This window comes from Triticum dicoccoides, chromosome 7A (genome assembly GCF_002162155.2).
Source record: "Triticum dicoccoides isolate Atlit2015 ecotype Zavitan chromosome 7A, WEW_v2.0, whole genome shotgun sequence".
Lineage (NCBI taxonomy): Eukaryota > Viridiplantae > Streptophyta > Magnoliopsida > Poales > Poaceae > Triticum > Triticum dicoccoides.
The window spans coordinates 284978510-284985372 of NC_041392.1; positions in this window are offsets into that span (position 1 = coordinate 284978510).

The window sequence follows — 6863 nt, forward strand, 5'->3', positions numbered from 1 at the left end:
GTGGTGTTGCCTCTGGATGAACAGGACCCCGATCGATCGAGCCGGTTGGGGCTGGATGAACAGGACCCCGTGGAGGGCTGGATGAACAGGACCACCCCGTTGAGGGCTGGATGAACAGTAGATGGTGGAGGGCAGGATGAATAGTAGCCCGTGGAGGGGTGGTTGAACAGGAGCCCATGGAGAGGGCTGGTTGAACAGTTGCCGATGGAGTAGCACGCGGTGGAGGCTGGATGAACAGGAGCCCGTGGATGAACAGTCGCAGGTGGAGGCTGGAGGAGGTCGACGATGGATGAATAGTAGCTTGTGGAGGCTGGAGGGGGTCGACGGTGGAGATGAACAGTATCCCGTGGAGTCCCGTTTTGCGGTACGCCACACCCCTCCTGATGAACAGGACCCCCGTTTCGACCGTAGCGCTCCAACACAAGTCTGTTTCCTCCATTTTGCGGTACGCCACACCCCTCCCGATGAACTGGACCCCCGTTTCGACCGTAGGAGGTCCGTTTCCTCCGTTTTACGGTACGCCAGACCCCTCCCGATCAACAGGATCCCGTTTCGGACGTGGCCGGTCGAACACAAGGCCGTTTCCTCCGTTCTGCGGTACGCCAGGCCTCGTTTCCATCTCCTGTTCCGTCCAAGCCCTCCCGATGAACACGACGCATTCCATTGCCTCCCCATGAACACGACGCATTCTGTTGCCTCCCCATGAACACGACGACGATGTTGTTTCTCCGTTCCGACCCAGCCATGTACACGAGCCCTGGCCGTACGTATGCGCGAGTAGGCGTTCGAGACCCCGCCCGTATGTACACATACGTGGCCGTATTTTCTTTCTTGCACCCTGGCTGATGTACGTACGTGTACATGCTACGTGCGCGCCTCTACTACGACATGTGCGCGCCTCTACATCCACCAGTATATATGTACGTACACGTTCACGACCAGAATGACAACGCTATGTACGCTTCGACCAGGTGGGTCTCGACTGTCAGGCACTTCCTTGCGTGCGAAGATGTAGCTGGTGGGTCCCAGCAGTCAGGGGCAAACGTTTTTTTCACGAAATACGGTGGCCCATCCGGTGAGTACCCGCTGTCAGGTGGAGGAATAATTATTTTGCACGTAATAAGGAGGCACTTCCTTGCTGCAGCCGTGGACCCAGCTGTCAGCCTCTCCACGTATGATCCACATCCGATGGAAGCCGTTCCTTGACCACGTTGACCACGCCGCGCCGAGAGCACCAAGGCGGTGGACAACGGCGAGGCCTAGGAAGGGGACAACATGGAGCCGGGGAAGACGCGGCAGTGGATGCCCACGCGTAGAGGAGTATGAGGGTTCACTGGTTCACTGCGGTGTTGTAACGCCCTCGATGCGGCTATATCTCCCACGTGTCGAAGCACGACTTAGAGGCATAACCGCATTGAAAGCAATGTCGCAAGTGAGGTAATCTTCACACAACCCATGTAATACATAAGGGAAAGAGATACATAGTTGGCTTACAATCGCCACTTCACACAATTACATGAATAAAGCATTACATCATCCAGATACAATCAAGGTCCGACTACGGAACCAAAATAAAAGAAGAACTCCACATGTGACAAAGGTCCCCGATCGACCCCAACTGGGCTCCACTACTGATCAACTAGAACGAAACAACACAAAGGGCAAGATCTTCATCGAGCTCCTCCTTGAGCTTGGTTGCGTCATTTGCACAGACTCATCAGCACCTGCAAGCTGGTTTTGGAAGTATCTGTGAGCCACGGGGACTCAGCAATCTCGCACCCGCGAGATCAAGACTATTTAAGCTTATAGGAAGGATGGAGTAATGAGGTGGAGCTGCAGCAAGCGACTAGCATATATGGTGGCTAACATACGCAAATGAGAGCGAGAAGAGAAGGCAAAGCACGGTCGATAAAAGTATGATCAAGAAGTGAACCTATAGCAACCTACGTCAAGCATAACTCCAACACCGTGTTCACTTCCCGGACTCCGCCGGAAAGAGACCATCACGGTTACACACACGGTTGATGTATTTTAATTAAGGTCAACTTCGGGTTTTCTACAACCGGACGTTAACAAATTCCCATCTGCCCATAACCGCGGGCACGGCTTTCGAAAGTTCAAATCCCTGCAGGGTGTCCCAACTTAGCCCATGACAAGCTCTCGCGGTCAACGAAGGAATAGACCTCCACCCGGGACACTCCGATCAGACTCGGTATCCCGGTACAACAAGACATTTCGACAGGGTAAAACTAAACCGGCAACACCGCCCAAATGTGCCGACAAATCCCGATAGGAGCTGCACATATCTCTTTCTCAGGGCACACTCAGATGAGCGCTCCATACAACTAAAACCAAACCTCGAGTTTCCCCGAGGGGGCGCTGCACAGGACTCTAGTTCGGACCAACACTCAGAGGAGCACTGGCCCGGGCGGGGGTTAAAAAAATGATGACCCTTGAGTCTGCAGAACCCAAGGGAAAGAAAAGGCTAGGTGGCAAATGGTAAAACCAATGTTGGGCATTGCTGGAGAAGCTTTACTTAAGGCGAACTGTCAAGGGGTTCCCATTATAGCCCAACCGTGTAAGGAACGCAAAATCCGGGAACATAACACCGATATGACGGAAACTAGGGCGGCAAGAGTGGAACAAAACACCAGGCATAAGGCCGAGCCTTCCACCCTTTACCAAGTATATAGATGCATTAATTAAGTAAGATATATTGTGATATCCCAACAAGTAAACATGTTCCAACAAGGAACAACATCTCCATGTTCCAACAAGGAACAAACTTCAATCTTCACCTGCAACTAACAACGCTATAAGAGGGGCTGAGCAAAGCGGTAACATAGCCAATCAATGGTTTGCTAGGACATGGTGGGTTAGAGGTTTGACATGGCAATTTGGGAGGCTGACAAGCAAATGGTAGGCATCGTAGCATAGGCATAGCAAGAGCGAGCAAACTAGCATAGCAAAGATAGTAGTGATTTCGAGGGTATGATCATCTTGCCTGAAATCCCGCAAGGAAGAAGAACGAATCCAAGAAGAAGACAAACGGCCGTAGACGAACAAATCCTCACAACTCCGGAACGAAACCGAAGCTAACGAGAGAAGCAACCCGGAAAGAAACAAACAACATAGTAAACAAACATCACATAAACATGGCATGATGCGCAAACAAGTATGATGCATGTCCGGTTTAAAGTGCACAAACAATCCTACAAATTAAGTGGAGCTCAATATGCAACGAGGTGCATGTTGACGGAACACCACATCAATTATTTAGTTATCTCTCGTTTAAGCTACCCAACAATATTAACTGTTATTAAACATGGCAAGAGGGTGAAGCAAATGAAAACTACCTATCTAGGCAAGTTTAAATGAGGCCGGAAACAACGAACAACAAGTCCGGAAAATCCCCATGTGCATATTTATGGATTAGGTACTGTTCTGCCATAAACACAATTTTAGAGTTGTTAAACATGCAAAGTAAGTACACCATGTTAAACTAGGCAAAATTCTACCCCATTTACATATAAAGTTTATTTAATTCCGAGCTATGGTTAAATAGTTATGAATTAAATCATTTTAACATGGCATTTGAGCAAATTTAAACAAACAGCATTTTAAACATTTTAACATGGATGAAAGTGGAATATTATGAAACTAGACAGAATTCTAAGCATTTTTCATATATTAAGTTTTTACATATGATGCACCGTTTGTGAGTTATTAAATGCATGAACAAGGAGGGTTTTTCTGTAAAACAGTAAATCACTGGATTAATAGGCAAATTCGTTCGCAGGAAAAAAAACACATCGGGCCAAAACTGGCTGACCCAACAGAGAGGAGGAGCTGTGGGCGCTCACCCATGGGCTTTAGCCCAGTCGGTGGATGCGGCCGGGCAGGCCGGATCTGGCTTGGAGCTGAGCAAGAAGGCCCAGGCGCGGGCGACGTGGATCTCATCCACGCTGGCGCTAGGACAAGTCAACGAGGGGCGACGCTGGAACCGGCATTCTTGAAGCAGGGGACGCAGTGGTCGACGGCTGCGGCCGGGCTTGGCGACGCGGGCGGCGGGAACGGCTGCCGGCGACGTGGGGCTTGGGCGCGACGCCGGAGAGGAGGCCGCTGCGGTACTTGGCGCGGCGGTGCGGGATGGCAAGGGCGGCCGGTTCCAAGGCGGAAGAGGCGCGATGCAGATGGGGCACCGGGGCGCTGACGAGGCGTCCTGCTGGTGGTGCTCAACGACGGAGGGAGCTCCGGTGAAGCTGCTGCTTGCGGGGCTGCAGGGCTGTGGCTGCGGGCACCTATGAAGCGCAGAGAGAGAGAGACAGACGAGGTGAGCCGCGGGAAGAAGAGCGATGACGAAGGAGAAGGAAGCAAGGGCAGTGCGGGGCACTCATCTGCTCGTCGGGGACTCGCCGGAGCGGCGAGGCAAGGTCGGGGCCGACAGGGAGGCGGCGCCGCGGAGCTGCTAGTGGCGGAGGAGCTCGGGCATGAGCTCCTGCTCGGGGAAGACGACGGGAGCGAGGAGTCCCGCATGTGCTCGGCGAGGCGGGAGGCGTTCAGCGCGGGTGCAGAGATGGGGGCGATTTGGAGGAGCTGGTTGCCGGCGGCGGCGGCGCGAAGGAAGGCGGAAGGAGCAGGCCGCGGAGGCCTCGGGCGGCTGCAGGGGCTTGGGCTCCTCCTTCCAGATCGAGGCAGGGAGGAGCTACGCTCTGGATTGGCCGGGCACGGAAGGCCGAGTGGAGTTTTGGTGGGAGAAACGAGGTGGAGAGACTGGCTGCGAGGGGATTTTTTGGATCGGGAGGATCTCGATGAGGAGGAGACAGGAAGAGTGGCGGCGCTCGGGAGGATCCCTAGAAATTAGGGATTTGGTCTGATTATATAGGCAGGGGACTAGGTAGGGACTAATCCGGTCCGTCCGATTATAATCGGGCGGTCGTAAATAAATAGGTTAGATAGCCCGAATAATAAAACGAAGATATTTTGTAGATGTTTGGGGATGATCCGGACACAGCGGTAACGACTGTCCGAGTCGGTTCCGGGACAGCTTTCGGGCGCTCGCGTGAGGGGTTCGATGCACTGTGCAGAGAGGGTTTCGGACCGCGCGATCGCATCGGGCAACTCCGGAAGCGAAGAGGGGAAGGAGGATGGACTAGGTGGGCTGTGCAGACGGTCTCGAGCTGAGAGAAGAGAAGAGAGGGAGGCCCGGCGACTGTTTCCGGAGACCGAAAACGTCCGACGTTAGACCGGCTACTATTGCCGCTATATTTATCCGTTGGGACGTCAAACGGACTCCGAATGCGATGAAAATTGGCAGGCGGTCTACTGACAACAAAACGACACCGCATGCCAACTTTCAACCCATTCCGAGAACATTTTCCGGCCACTAATAAAATAATATTTCGGACGTGCCGCGGGCGCGTGCAAGTGTGGTTGGGTTCAGAACGGACAAGGAAGGAACGAGGAGACCGGGACGGATGCAAGTTTTTGAAAACATGATGATGCAATGCACATGATGACATGATGAAATGCAACATGCAAGCCAATGACAAGACCACAACAACGAATAACTGAACGACACCTGGCACATCGGTCTCGGGGCGTTACAACACTCCACCACTACGAGAGGATCTCGTCCCGAGATCTAGAATGGCACCGGAGGGAAACGGAAGAGGAAGAGAGGAGGTAAAACTAAGTTGCTTCTTTGACAAACGAGTGAATCCAAAGAACCTTGAAAGGTTAATCCATTTCGAGAAAAGAATACAATGGAGGTGACGAAGCTGAAAACACTCCGTTAGAAAAGAGGAACAAGGGAGAACAACTTCGGGCAGCACTCTGATTGAAAAGAAAAAGAATTGAATAAGAACTTGATAAGATGAGAAGATACTTGATGAAATCACAATACACTGCCTCCGGGAGAAAGAAATAGAAGATTTATAATTGAAATAAAAGAATGTTGAAGAAAATGCCAACTTTCGCCACAAAAGAGTTTGAAAAGGCATCTTAAGGAGAAGGGTCGAACGGAGTTATTGGAAAGCCAACAACGAAAGAATAAACTTGATATGGTCTTATGGAGTACATCTCAAAATATGAGGTGACAACCTGCCACTCACGGGTAAAGAATTGTATTGATATGAACAAGGAGACGAGAAAGTATATCGCACCGAAAAGGGTAAATGAAGAAATTGGATCATTGATAAACACCATGAGAGCGACAATTCTTAAAGGAAAGCTTTAGGTGAAATATAACCCAAGATAATTCCAATGAAGAAAATGATGGATTTAAAATATCTCATCCTTACAACAAGTGAATCATGAAACATGAACTCAAATTATCAAGAATGGCATAATACCACCTCCAATAATATGATAGAAAGAATGCACTCCGGATTACAGTATGAAGAAAGCTTGAGTTTCTTAGAAAAGAATCTTGATGAACACTTCAAGAAGAAATTAAATCCTTTATGAACCAACATGTAGAACCTTCCCGAAGAACTCCGTTAAACAAAAGAATGCTCAAACGGAAGGCAAGAGAAGATGGAAACACAAGGTGAAGACTTGCAATGATTTAAATGAATCTCCGTGATAATTAGAGCTTGGAACTCCGGGAAAAAGAGAAGATGAAACAAATGAAACCGAGAATTTTAAGGGGCTCCGGAATAAAGAATTAATCACTTGGATGAACAAGAATAAGAATTATGTTATGCTTACCCTTCACCAATTAAATTGACGACAATCAACGGATTTGGCATACTACTTATTCTCGTAGAAAGGATTAAAAGAGATATTGCGCAAACTTGAGAAAGTCTTCAACTATCCACCGGTAGAATTTAGAAAGTACGAATGCATAGATATGATACACG